Raw genomic sequence first — 15,297 nt, forward strand, 5'->3', positions numbered from 1 at the left:
CTCAACAAAACTGCAAAGAAAAGTTTAGTGTAGATTGGATCAAATATATATTTTTCTTAGCTGACAGAAATAAAGTTATCTTCATCTCTATTGGATTTTTTCTCTTAGATAGGAGTATATGTTAAACCAGTCCAACTGCATTTTCTATTTGTTTGGCAGAGGCAAAGAAAAAATTCCACTCAAAACTAAAGGCTAAAGCAATTATTGCTGGCTGTATCTTTGTTTTCTGGAAAATGACAGTAGGGCTGGCAAGGAAAATGAAGTTATTTTTTTAGGAAATCACGTACAGTAAGAATTGGTGAATTTTCTGCACTGACCATTGAAAATGATGGATGCCACAATTCTCCACTTTAGTCATGGCTGGAAAAGATCTCAGAGATCATCCAAAGATTTCAGTCTGTGCCCAATCCTCACCCTGCCCACAGCCCAGAGCTCTGAAGGGCTGTCCTTAGTGGTCCCACTTAAGTGTCTTCATTTGGATTTATTTTGTGTTTTCACCCCAAATATCTCCGAGTGAGATCCCTCTCCTGGCTTGAGCCTTGATATTCAGTGACAACCAAAATGCACCTTCAGTCACGGGGTTTTCCCACTGAAAACTCTTCCAAAACCAAAGAGCAGCCCAGTCTCAGAAAGCTCTGCAGGGTGCAGTTCTCTCTGACATAATGCTCTGTTAGACTAACACAGCACAGACAATAAAACACCATTTGGAGGCAGCCAGACCTCAAGGCTCCCTCTCCACAAGCATCCTCTGCTCACCTTTTAATAAGGCAGCGACACTGCAGACGTGCTTACAGCAGCTGCTATTCATTTCCTGACCCCAGCCCCGTGCCACAGGCCAGGGCTCTTTGTCAGGGCTTTGCCCACTGGCTGCTGTCAGAGCCCTTCAGTCTGTTTTCATTTATCTTCACAAAAACCTCCCGAGCCGCGCGCTGCAGGGCCGAGTTTAGAGCAGGTTCATTCCTCAGATTAAAATCTGATGGAGCCCTGGCTGTCAGAGCAGTTGGCAGCCGTGCCAGGCTCCATCAGGCTGTGCCCCAGCAGCAGCTCCTGCCCCTGCCTCGCTTCCCCTTCACCCCACACACCCTTTGGGTTTGCATTTCACACCCTGCGCTCTGTGCAGCCAGCTTTGTGCTGGCTGATTTATCAGCTCAGCTGACAACAGGTATAAACCATGCCCTAAATACACCTGTGAGTGCAGAGCCAATAAAAATACTGTAATGCTGAGAAGAAAGCATCCTTTTTGGAGGCAAACAAACCTAAAGGAAAGAGATGAGTTGATTTGAAAGCAAACTCTGAAAAATAAAATTATTCCGGTGGAAAACTCCAATAATCTGGTTTTAATATTTAGACTGCTTTGAACAGCATGCAGATTAAATTTGATATAGATGGAACTGCAGCCTCTATTTATTTGTATTCATGCATACAAGAGCAACATAAAACCCTCTGGAGTTCGTGGAGGAGTCTGTAGCAAATTTGCAAATAACCATATCTGCAGCAGCAGTGTATAATGGACCAGTATAATATACTGGGGAAAGTTGTCACTTGTTTGGCAATTAACACTGATATAGGAGGGAAAGGAATGAGAGGATATTAACAGATTAATCTTGGGGCCATTTAGGCTGTGCTGGAGTGAAATTCTGATTTTTCTCCCACTCCTGTTAGATCAGTGCCCTCTGCTGCTCAGTGCCTGGCTCTGGCAGCTCCACTGCAGCTCCCAGCTCAGACCCTCTGAGCTGCACTGGGATTTCCACTCAGGGAGGAGCCTTGCAGGGTTTGTGCCCTCAGCACCATCCTTCCAAGGAAATACACCCAGCAGGGATATTTAGCAACAACTCTCCTGACAATATTGCCTGGAAATATAAACATCTCCATATCAGAAAAATAATTTCATTGTTTCATATCAGAAATCAAGCCCTCTCTGGTTGCTGCTAAGCTTCATCTTTTTCTCCTTTTTGATCAAGTGAAACGTTTTTAATGCTTTATGAAAAAGTGATTTGCATGTTGATGTTGCAGCTGTACATTGAGATAAACTGTCTCACTCTGCAAACAGCTCCTGCCATGAGACTTGGCTGCTCCAAGAGTGAGGAAATTCTTCAGGAGAGTTAAACCAGCCCATGGATTCATAAAGAAATGGTCCCTAATTTGCTTTCAGCATTTCTTACCCACAGTCAGGATCTTACCTGATATTGAGTGATGTCAGAACTGGAAAAAATCCCAGAAAATTATGAAGATTGGATTAACTTAAAAGTACCCTAAAACAAAACAAAACTAAAAAAAAAGAAAAAAAAAACAAAACCAACCAAAACCAAAAAACCAACAACAAAAAAACAAAAAAAAAACAAAAAAAACCAAGCAAACAAAAAAAACACCCAAAACAAAAAACTCAAAAACCAAACTACAAAAAAGCATAATATTTACCAAAAGAGAGAAAAAGAAATAGTACCCTGAGTTTAAACAAACTGGAAGAAGGAACATTACTCCACAAAGAATACAAATGCACATGGGAATTATTGGAGTCTGTTAACAGAGGTCAGGCTCTTCTCCCAGGTAACAAGTGATAGGACAAGAAGGAGCTGCCTTGAGCTGTGCCAGGGGAGCTGTAGATGGGATATTTGGGAAAATTTCTTCACCAAAAACGTTTTTAAGTGCTGGCAGAGGCTCCTTGGAGGGTTTTAAAAGATGTGCACATGGGGACATGGGGATATGGGTTAGTGGTGGGGTTGGCAGTGCTGAAGGAAGAGTTGGGCTCAATGACCTTGAGAGGGGTTTTTGGACCTAAACAATTCTCTAATTCCTTCCCAAAATATATCTAGGAAATAGAGAGGGCCTTCATTTCCCAACTCTGCTGCTTCTCAACTCCTCCTGTGCAGGATCCTGAGCACTCTGCCACTGTTTTCCCTTCTGTGGGATGAGAATGTCTTGTGCTTATTCCAGTGGGGTGTTGATACTGCTCAGGAAGCAATCAGGAAAAACATCACTGACCCTTAGAGTGAGGGGTGGACATGAGGAGCTGACAGCTTCTTTACCTGTCAGGAATCCTTTTAAATAGAGTGAGCACACTGGGATGAGGGACAAGTCCCAGTGCCTGGCTGAGCATCACAAAGAGCATCACTGACCCACCTGGAGCATCCCAGCATCAGCACCACGGGGAAGAATCACCACAGGAGGGACAAAGGGAACAGATCCTACACTTCTGGGGATAAATGGACACCCACAGAGGGCTCTGAGTGCCCTGGATGTCACCAGCAGGCAGGATCCTCAGTGCAGGGCCAGAGCCTGGAGCTGAGCCAGCAGCTCCCAATAGCACATCCACAGCAGCTGCTGGGAAAGCTCAGGAAAGCACAGGAACAGCCTCTCACCGTGCTCTTTTGTACCACATGCCACTTTCTTCCTGCCCTTCCATGCTAATTAAGCTCCTGGCTGTGCCTGCTCCTCCCCAGTCCCTGCCCTTCCCTGGGTGCAATGTCAGGACCAGCGTGGTCCAGGGAGCTGTTGGGAGCTAACACTAAACACAACCGAGCTGCTGGCAAGGACCCTGGCACACAGAGCCAGAGCTTGGGCACCTCCAGGCCAACATGGGCAGCAGATGTTTCTAATGCCAGCTTGCCTGTAATTGGAAAGCAGCAGCAGCAGAGAGGAAGGGAGGATTCCATAAATCTGCAGTGGCTGGGTAGCACATCAATCCTGCACTTGTTACCAGGGCCTGCTGGCAATCTGCCTGCCCTGGTGAGAAGTGCAGGGTGTGCACAGCCAGCTCAGCCTGGGCTGGCAGCCTCAGCTTGCCAAAAGAGGGTTCCTGCCCCATGGAAAAGCACAGGGCATGGTGAATTCATGGGGGAGGATCTTACAGAGAGCAGGGCCTTGGTGCAGGCTGTTCTGCTCAGCAGCACGGGGCTGGCACACGGATCTGAGCTCTGGGCATGCAGCAGCTGCTCCTTCACCTGCAAACAAAGCCCCAGTGCTTCCACAGCTGTGAGCACTGAGGAGATGGCAAAGTGCTCATCCTGTGAGCAGAATTACAGAATTCTGGCTTTGTGCCCTCACTTCCTCCATGCAGTCATCACCTTCATCACTTCATCACTTTCCTCCATCCCACTGCACAAACAGAAGATTTCCTGGAGGTGTCCTGGACCCCACAGGGGGCTGGTGTGGCTCTTGTAGGACCAGCTCTGCTCTTGCCCCAGGGTGTTGAACATTCTATTGATGTATTTTCACGGGGTTGGGAAATTTCCTCAGATTTCTCTACACAGTAAATCCCTGTGGTGACATTCCTCATCCTCAAGATTATGGCATCAGTCTTGCACATTGTTTTTCCTGGTTGGAGGCATTAATGAACCACTCCCAGGAGCAGAGATGTTCCCAGGAACATTCCCAGCTCCTTGTGCTGCATCCTCTAAAAATGAAGGGTTAAACCACAAACATAAAATCGTGGCTTGGAGCTGACCTGGAAAGCAAAGGTTATGAAACATTTATTTGCTGCTCTGACATCTGGAGGGAGATGCATCATTTAGGTCATGAATTTTTCTGTTTGGATCCAGGCTGATTGCTCCCCCTGCCATGCTCCACCCTCTGCTCCCCTGCACCTTGCAGCACACAACTAATTTTAAAAAGAGGGGAGGTTGACCCTTAGGAAGGCCTGGAAAGTAAAGTGTTTCCTTTTCTTTTTCAAACAGCAGGAAACAGGACTGTTCACAAGAAGAGAAAAGGTAAGGGACAAACATTTGAAGAGTGAGGAGTCAATAGGAAGGAAATAAAATATTGTATATTTATGAGTAAAATGAGAAAATAAAATATTGTATATTTATGAGTAAAATGAGAATGTGTCCTTTGAACCTTGCAGGCAGAGGAATCTGCACTGAGTTAATCTATCACCAGACTACTGATAGGTTAAAAAGAGACTGATCAGTAAGCTGGTGGCAAAGGAGGCAGAGGGAGAGCAGACACACCAGCCCACCTTGTCTAAACCACCCTAATTTAAATCCACATTGAACACCCTGCTCAGTACAGCTAAACTGAACTCCTCAGGCTAAAGATATTGCTTGTTCAACTTTTATCATCCTTGTTTATAAAACTGGAGGGCAAGGACTTGGCTCTCTCTGGTCCATGTCACTGCAGAAATGCACTCTGAGCCCCACAAAAGTTATGGGAAAACTGGAAGGGTGAAAACTGCCAAAAAAGTCAAATCCCATCCACTCCTGCCTATTACAGTGCTTCCCAAGACAGAATCCCCTGAAGGAAGAGACACTGTGAAAACAGGAGCTGCTTCTCTGACAGGGAGTGGATTGACAGATTCTGTATTTATATTTAAAAAACTCCTAACTAAGCATCATTAGTCACCCATCATCCATATTTCTCTCCCTAAATGAGGGTGCACAAAGTTACACAGGCTCCAGAGAAAGCAATTACAATATTAATTTCAACTAAATGACAACTAGGAGAAAGAAAAAAAAGAATTAGCTGATTTAAGGATATCTCTAAGATCCTGATTAAGAAAAAACTTCAACACTGAAAACCACCAATTTCCAATATAATCTCTAAATGAGCTCCCTGGAAGGCACTGCAAGGAGCAAGATCCATGTAGGAATACATTTCAGCAGGGATGAAATGAAGGTTTTCAGTCTGAGTCACAGGGTTTGAGCAGAAAACAGGCTGGAGGTGGGGACCAGGCACACGTGCACAGTCAGGCTGGTGTCAGGGAGCTCTGCTGGAATCTTGGTGCTGAAATCCATGGAGATTTCATGGATACCCTGCTCCTGGCTCTGTGGTCCCTTCCATGCAAAGTCTCACTGAAATCCTAATTGACTCTTGCCATTAAACTCCCACAGACTCACAGAAATCGTGGCTGGAAGGGACTTCAGAGATCACAATTTCCCCATTCAAAGTAAAGCTCTTCCTGCTGGGTTAAGTAAAGTGCAGCTTTTTTTCTAATAAAATTCTGAAATTCTCCAAGGATGGAGGTTCTGCAGCTCCCTGGGCAGCTGGTTCCAGAACTGCTGGGGAAAATCTGGAGAAAGGGCTCCCCATCCTTTCCTAAACTGGAGAGCTCAATGAGAATCAATTCTGTACCACCAATATTTCCCTTCTGAGTTTTCCTTCTTAAACATCCCCATAGTCTCCCATCCTCAGAACAACACCAAACATTTATCCCAATTTTTCAGCTGCCAAATACACCCTGAAATATGTTCCTGCAAACACCAAGACTGATGTGATGTTGTATTTTAACTACACTGACTGGTTCTTTGGCTTTGCAGTTTGGTTTTTCTTTTTTATTTTTTTCATGCCAAAGTAGCACTCATTAGAAACTGGAAGAATTCTAAAATAGTCTGGGGGAAAAAAAAAAAAAAAAAAAAAGGGAAAATACCAATTATTTTGGAATATTTCACGAGATTTGTCATTTCAGACTAGTCTCTTAGGTCACCAAGTCCTGCTTAAAAGTAAAACCAACAAAGCCAAAACACCCTCAGCTCAGGAAGGTCCAGACATCCTAATTTTAGTGGAACTCACCCTTCTTTGCAAAGACTGCAAATGCCTCAATTCCTCTCTCTGCTGGGTTAAATGACACCTGGTTGAACACAATTTCTGGGACACAGTGCAGCTGGGAGAATTTCAGTATTTTTGCAGGAGCTCTGTGATATTTGTTGTTGGCTTGGAAAAAAAAAAAAGTGTAGAAGCTGTTTCATTCCCATCATTGTCATATAATATCACCCCAATGAAGATGTAAATAGAAGGAGCTAAATAAGAGCTGTATCCCATTTATTACAACTTCTCTCTGTGCCTTCAGATGTGCTAAATTCAAGTTTCTGACTCCAATTAAGCAGCTTCATCTCCATGCTTCAGCCCAGGGAACAAATAGGTAGAAGGGGCTACCATATGTTTGGGGTTTCAGTTCATTAAATCCTTGATTGTGCAAAACCTTTGGAGAGCTACTACCCCATAAAATCCATCCAAAGCTCTGGTTTGTGTTGTTTGGGAGAATCTTATTAAACACTTTCTCCAAAGAAATATTCCAGCCTTTTGAGAATCAGCACGACACTGCCATGAATTATTCAGGCAAGGCTCTGCAAGATGGGCAAGTTTCCTGCCAGGACGTGCACAGCAAGGGGTGTTATAAACCTGAAATTGGAATGTGGAGAGAGCTGATGGAAAAGATTTCAAAGATCTCTTCTGGAAAAGAGGAAAAACAAAAACAACAAACCACAACTTCAGACCTTTAACCTTGTTCCTTCACAGCAGAGAGCCTCCTAAATGTCCAAATGCTTCACATCCACTCCCAAATCCCTCAATTTTAGGCTGTGCTCACACAGACACCTGCTCTGAAATGAAGCCACAGAGTGGTGGAGTTGTGATTTCTGAGAGCCAGGGGAAAATTCATTCCAGGCTGAATCTCAGGAAAGTCTGGTGAGGTTTCTTTTGTCATCTTCATGACCCCAGAACCCCAAAGGCCTGGGCTGGTCCCAGCAGGAAAGGGGGGATTGTCCCCTCTCAGGTGAGACCCACCTGCAGAGCTGCCCCAGCACAGGAGGGACCTGGAGCTGCTGCAGAGCCCAGAGGAGGCTCCAGGATGGGCAGAGGATGGAGCAGCTCTGCTGGGAGGAAAGGCTGGCACAGCTGGGATTGTTCACTGCACAGGAGAAGCTTTGGGGTGAGCTCAGGGTGACCTTGGAAGGGACACAGGAAAGATGGAGAGAGAGAATTGACAAGGGATGGAGGGACAGGACACAGGGAATGGCTTCACACTGACAGAGAGTGGGTTTAGGTGAGATATTTGGAATAAATCCTTCCCAGGGAGGGTGGGCAGCCCTGGCACAGGTGCCCAGAGCAGCTGTGGCTGCCCCTGGATCCCTGGAGTGTCCAAGGCCAGGCTGGACACTGGGGCTGGAGCACCTGGGACAGTGGGAGTGTCCCTGCCATGGATGGGGTGGCACTGGGTGATCTTTAAGGTCCCTCCCATCCCATTCCATGACTCATGGATGCACCCCCAGGGCTCCTCCTAAACCACCCCAGCCATACAGATGGAGAGCCAGAAACCCAATCAGGCCTAAACCCAAAATCCAGTCAAATTAGTTGAGCCTAATGCAGAAACTAACAACTACAAAAATTATAGTCCAAACTCTATTATTTTTAGACTGATATGTGCAGGTTTAGATGCCGATGTAAATGAATCAGGATTTACTTTGTCCCCCCCAATGCACTGCACTGAATAGCTGATGAAAGGCACAGTTTAAATAATACAAGAGGCAGGAGGAGGTTTGGCCACCACTGATGCAAAGCAACCCAGCACCACCTCTCATTGTTTTGGTGGGATTTGTACGAGGGGGGAAACAGCCCTGTAAGCACAGAGAGTTGATGTGAGTGATTGCTGAGCACATTTTAATAATTAATTCCACAAATAAGTGAAGTCTATTTTAATTTCACCTTAGACAGCATTGCTGTCTCAGTGAAGGAAACTGCAAACTCTTCTGTGGCTGAACTCAACTTTGGAAACATTACAGAAACAGCAGGGAAGTGATGAAGAATATACAGAGTGCTGAAACTTCTGAGCTATCCAAAGTGCTCCTGAAAGATCCTGCAGATAATCTTTGGGGAATAATCCAAACAGCTCTGCTGTATAAAGTTACATTGAATGACTGAACATCACGCTGTGATTGAAAAGTCACGCCCAAAAATGCTGATCAGTTTGATTGGACATGGATTTGGTTCCAGTGCCTCAAAAGGCCTGTAAGGAACAGCTTAGTGAAGAAAAAGAGAATGACTCAAGCCACCAAAGTGATCCTGCTTGCATGTTTCAAACAGCAATGTAATGGAATTATTTATCTGTGAAGGAACTGCTAAGAGCATCGGGGGAAAAATGAGTCTGGGAATCTCTGTTTTCCTTGGACACAGATAAAGCTGGTTTGTCCTGTATTTTGACTTCTCAGAAGTTTCTATAAAGGCCTTTGGCACATGGCTAAAACCACAACAGTGCTTTGCAAGGCCCTAACCTGTCCCTGTTCTGGTCAAGAAGGATTTTGTGCCCACAGAGTAGCTGAGGTGCACTCTTCTGCAAAGGGAACATTTCTATATTTTCCCAGCTTCTTCCCAAAAAATAAGAGTTTGGAATTCACTCACAAATTCCAAACATGGGCCCTTTATTACTTGGAGAAGTATGATTTTTCCCCTCCTTTCTTCCAAGGGCAGTGGAGTCCATTTTGGGAAATTGCACATATTTGGGGGAAAAGCTTCTTCACCAGAGCAAGTCCTGCTTCCATTGGGGAGGAAATTTGGGAAGAAATTGGAGTATTTTCACCAGTATGGGGTCACTAATGTTATTTCTGTGATACTGGGAATTCATGGCTCTATTCCAGCTCCAAAAGAAGAGAATCTGTGGGCACACCACCCATGAGCTTTTCTTAGAAGAGAAAAGCTGCATTTTCTTATGAGATCTTTGAGCCAAAAGGATTTAGGAACTGATTTATTGTTATTGTGTCAGGTGAAGATAATCTTCCTGCCACTCTGAAATGCTGCACTTTAAATACTCAGATTGTCCTTGTCCTTTTTCTGAGCTAAGACCTTTGGCATTTCTCTGAGATCAATCCACATAAGCCAAGGATGTTATAAACTTGTTACTGAGCTGTCCCAGCCTAAAATATAGTCTGCAAATACATCTCCTGGTTCTGTAAATAAGGTTACTACACATAATCCCACAGGTTCCAGTATTATATGTACATAATAGAGCTGCAGATCTTATTCAATTTCCAGGTATTTTGTGAGGAGAGCTACTGGCATATCCTCAAGGGCCAAATATTTCATTCAAAGGCAAGGAGATATTATCATACTCTGAATAGATATAGTAGTTAGTTTGTACAGCATCTCATAAAAGGGTAATTTGCAGACTTGAAGAAAAAAAAAAGAGCTGCTTTAAGGAACACAGGGAATATTTATGTAGCTACACAAATTACTTGGTTGAGTATTATTCCAGAGACTTATTTTAGAAACTGAAATGACTCCTCACAATGTAACTTTTACCATTATTATTATTATCTCTTGCACTTAAAGATATTAAATCCTTGCCTTGAAGTTTGGCTCTTGAACAGGCAATTATGATTAAAGCACTTTCATCTTCTTGGCCCCTTAATTCATCACAGCAAGTAGCCAAGTCCCACACAAAGTGTGGGATAAATGGAGCTGGTCCAGGCAGCCCCAGTGCAGCACAGCAAATCCAACCACAGGGTGAGCACATCCTTGTTTTTCTCTCAGTGACAACATCCCTGCTGCTTGAATGTTCATTTTTGGATCTCAAGCAGTACCTTGCAAATGGCAGAAGAATTAGGTTATCTGGAAAATAAAGTGATTTTCCCATTTTTCAAACTAATGGTGAAAATGAACTTAATTATTAATGTGAAGGAAACAAGTGAGTCCAGATTGCCCAGGGTGGTGTTTTCATTCCTTTTCTGTTTCCCCATCTCTCAGAAGAGATGGAAAATGTTATCCTGAAGGTTGTACCCTTGGCAAGCTGGAATTAGAGCTCAGTGAATACAGGACTGAAATGCACAGGGAGCAGAGGGGCTGCAGGACTCTGTTAATATGTTCACTTTAATAATAAGTTAATGAAGGCCATTGCTTCAGACAAGATGTGCCTATCACGGTTGTATCTTATCTGTCTTTCATACATTTAGTCAATATACAATGATGCTGAACATATCTGGGCAAACATAGCTAATTTTTTACCCTGAAAGCTAATCAATAATATTTCCTTTTGCAGGTCTCAGTTAACTCTTGGAAACATGACTGATACTTCCTCCCTGTCTGACATCTGGGGGTTCTAAATCCACATTAAGGTTATTGCTGAGCCTCATGGTGACACCTCTGCACCATGCAAAAACCTAAAAGTTGTTCTGAAGATATTGCTGCAAAGATATTTTCTCTGCATGAGGAGTTTTAGAAGATTGGGGCGACCCCAAATGGTTTTTGATCAGCTTCCAGTGCCTCACAGCCCAGGAGACAGCAAGATCAGTCCAACCACACATAGGCAGAAAAAACAACAAAAAAACAAAAAAACAAAAAAACAAAAAAAAAAAAAAAAAAAACCACCAAAACAAAACAAAAAAAAACAAAAACAAAACAAAACAAAACAAACCCAAAAAACCAAAACCAAAACCAAAACCAAAACAAAAAAAAAAACCACCAAAATCTTCAGCCTCCAGGGCAAGCAGGTAAAGGCTCTCCAAAAATACCCCTAATTTTCATGGGAGCATGGATTGGGAATCTGTGTCCTGGGCTGCAAATCCTCTTTGAACACAGAGGTGAAACATCCCCAAAATTCAGGTGGTGTCTTTATTTGATCTGTGCCACAGCCCCCATGGGATGCTGGAGAACACAACTGGACTGAAACCCAACAACCTAAAGCTGCCTTCACACTTTCCCCTCACTGCTGTTGTGCTGGCCACAAACAGGAACTGCAGGACAGAGATCCCAGCTGGAATTCTTCTGGGAAGGACATGAAACACTCCCATCAATTGATAATGACAGGAGCAGGACCATGAAATAATGACCACCATGAAATAATAATCACCATGAAATAATAACCACCAGGAAATAATGACCACCATGAAATAATGACCACCAGGAAATAATGACCACCAGGAAAAATAATGACTACCATGAAATAATAACCACTATGAAATAATAAACACCATGAAATAATAACCACCATGAAATAATGCCCACCATGAAATAATGACCACCATGAAATAATTAACAACATGAAATAATAACCACCATAAAATAATGCCCACCAGGAAATAATGACTACCATGAAATAATGCCCACCATGAAGTAATGACCACCATGAAATAATGACCACCATGAGATAATGCCCACCAACCTCCCAGGGAAAACAGGGATGACAGAAATAATAACCAGCAGAGGATGAAGTAGAAGGAATGTATTCATGGATAAATGAGAGTGCTGGTTGGAGCCTTTGAGCTGAGCTCACATCCCTGGGTGTGCTTTGATCTGCAGCATCCCAGCCCTGGGAGTCTTTGCTCTGTCTCTTTTTAATGCCACATTTCTTTCTCAGCTTTTTCCTCACCATGTAGACCATGAATTTGATTATTGCAGCACAGCAGAGACCCCCAGCAAGCAGCAGAGGACCCGTGGTGGGACACGCTGCTGATGGCCAGGACAGACAATCCCCCACTCCTGTTCTCCAATTTATTGCTCCAAAATGTCTCAGTTCCACAGGCAACAACACAGAGATGCTGCAGGATTGACCTTCCTCAGAAATCCCTTCCTGGTGATCAATACACCCTGTGAAATAATTCTATTTTATTCATTTATCCGAGTTGTAATTCTCCATAAGCAAAGACAGAAGCCCAAATAAACAAAACTAAACCAGGTTGCATGATCAAAGCTCCTTATGAAGTTCCTGATAATTTCCTCCCAAGTCACTCAAGTGGAAACCAGAATTCTTAAATAAAATTACAGCTCCTTGGAATTCACAGCCGTTTGTCAGCTAATGCATTATAGCACAAACAAAAAAAGACAACCTGACAACACCCAAAATATGGACATTTTACAGTAACAAAGACTTCATTACAAGCCCTATAAAAAGTGCTTCCCATATGTTTCACAAAAAGTGGGATGTGTGCTCACAGATCCTGCATTTGCCCAGTTGTGGGAATCACATTTGGAAATATATAAATAGTGCATTTTCTCTTTTTTAGGACTTGGAAACTGAGGGCAATCTGTCAGCTGATCAGAGAATATTTCTTTTGCCCACAGTTTCCCAAGTGACCATGATTTGACAAAATTCTATCCAAAAATAACCCTGAGTGTTTCTGCTCTCGTTGGGAAATGCTGCAGTTGCAAAGGCACTGACTTCTGGCAGAGCTTTCTTTAGTGATAAGAACAAAGAAACACTCATCAAAAAACCAAGCCAACAAACCAACCACTGTTAGATAATTAAAAGAATGCTTGTTTTCTTAATTTCAGCACTAAAGAGCTACAGAGCACACTAAGAAAAACATTAAAATAAGATTTGTAGGGTGGTGAGCACTCAGAAAAGGAAAAAAGGTGTTTGATAATGGATTTGGATTGGAAAGTGATGTTATCCTGCCAGTTGCATCCCACTGACTTGGATCCTGTGGATTAAAAGTTAACTTAGAAATCTGACTTGGTTCCACCCCAATCAATGGAATTCCATTTACTTGCTGGTGGAATATTGATAATCAGGCTCATTCACTTGAGATGAGCAGAAATTGATTTACCAGGCAGGAGGAGGAGCCAAAGCAGACTCCCAGTCCTGGGAACCCTCCTCAGAGACTTTTTACACGTGAAAAAACCCAATAAATATTTTAATAACTCTGCTAGGAATAAAGTGAGGAAACTTCAAAGGATTATTTCCCTGGAGAGGGGGAAAACTGGAATTTGGAAGGAAGGGAAAGAAAGAGTCAAAGGAGAGTATGATAAAATGAATTTTTGGAAACCAATATATTCTAGCAGGGGAGAGAGGAAAGGGTTTGCAAACCCTTAGGAGCCATTCCCTCATTCAGAAATCCACATTCCATCCTGGCTGTCTGCTGCTCCCAGGGACTTCCACCTCACAAAGTGGTTTTTACTCCTTGCTAGATCTAGGAAATAAATATTGGCCTAGTTTGTGAGAAATATCAATATCAAATTTCACCTGCTGAGGAGTGAAATGAAAGGTTAAAAACTTAACCTGGGGGAGAAGGGGAAAATGGAGTGGGAAAGTTGCACTGCAAACATTGCAGCCTGGAATTCTCCCCCAGTGAACGATTTGATGGACTTCATTTATGTTTCATCTTCCAAAGGACAGGTCGTTTAAACCCTGAAAATCAGACCTTAACTTAAATACAAAGTCAAACGAGACTTAAAAAAATATAAGATGTGAACAGGGAAATTTGTGGAAAGCAGCTTTATTCCCATAAACACCATTTATTTCCACATTTCCTGGTGGGAAATCAGGGTGGGAGTACCCAAAGAGATCCAGCTGCTCTCCAGAAGCCCTTCCACACTCAGTTCTTACTGGACTACAGCATTTTAATGTATTTTTTTATAAAGGCATTGGCAGTTTCTTTTGAAACACAAACAATTCACAAACCCAATATTAACGTACAAATTGGATTGGTAATGCACAATCAAAGTCCCTGAAACAAAGTCCCAACAGCAATTTCATCCAGAATATCCAACAGCCAATTAAAGGGGGAAAACAGGACAGATACTGTTGCTGTTAGTTTTGTTGATTAAATGAGTAATTAATCTGGAAAAAATAGAGACAGCAGAAGGTTTTGATGGCTGCTTTAAAATCATGAAGATCACAAGTTTTTGAAGGGAAAATAAAATGAACGAAACCTTTCCTCTGTGGTTTAAGCAGACTCCAGTTTTGTGTGGTGGGCTGCAAAGGATTTCATCATTCTGGTGGATTTTCCCTGAATTCCCAAGTGTCCTGGAGAACTGCAGGATCAGCAGCATCCCCTGTGGGGCTGGGTGAGGGATCCTCCCCAGCCCTGCTCAGCATTCTCCTGTTGCTCTGCTCCAGCTCCATCCATTCCCCCTGGATGGATGACCTCACATTTGGGGCTATCAAACACTCATTGATTGAACTCTCATCTGACAGCCTTGTAATTACTCAGGTCAGCCCATTCACCCTCTTTAAATAATGGCAGAGCACCAGCTTTCTTCCAGCCTATTGAAACTTCTCCTGCCAGCCAGGACTTATTAAAAATAAACATTAACGATCCAAAGAGTAGCTCAGATGGCTCTTAAAAATTTTAGGTGCCAGTTAGGCAGACTTAGTGATTTAACAGAGTCTGATGAGAGGAGCTGCTGTTTAACTGCCTCTTAATCACTGCTGGGAGATGAATTATTCCCTCCTGTCAGGCAGCAGCATCACCCTCCTCCCTGCCAGGGAGGACAGAGGCACCAGCAGCCCTGGATCCACCTGGACATGGGCTGGTGCACTTCTGTTCCCTCCTATCACACTTAAAGAACGTTCTGAAATAAGTTTGAACTCACTGGTCATGCATTTTTTCAGTCTTACCCAACTCCTCACTCCCACTCCCTGCCATGGGCTCCTGGTCCCCCCACTTGCCATTTACAGAGTATTTTGCCAGGGAGAGGAGAGTGGTGGAGGAATTCAGGGAGTTGGATTGTTTTCCTCATTGAAAATTGGATATTTTGGAGAGCAGTAAATAAACAGAGATTTTATTTTTTTTCCATTAGCATAAACCAGACACAATCAAAGCAGGCAGCCACTAATTTTCCATGCATTGATTAATTACTCTCTTGCTGTGGAGA

This window comes from Oenanthe melanoleuca, chromosome 12 (assembly GCF_029582105.1).
Source record: "Oenanthe melanoleuca isolate GR-GAL-2019-014 chromosome 12, OMel1.0, whole genome shotgun sequence".
NCBI lineage: Eukaryota > Metazoa > Chordata > Aves > Passeriformes > Muscicapidae > Oenanthe > Oenanthe melanoleuca.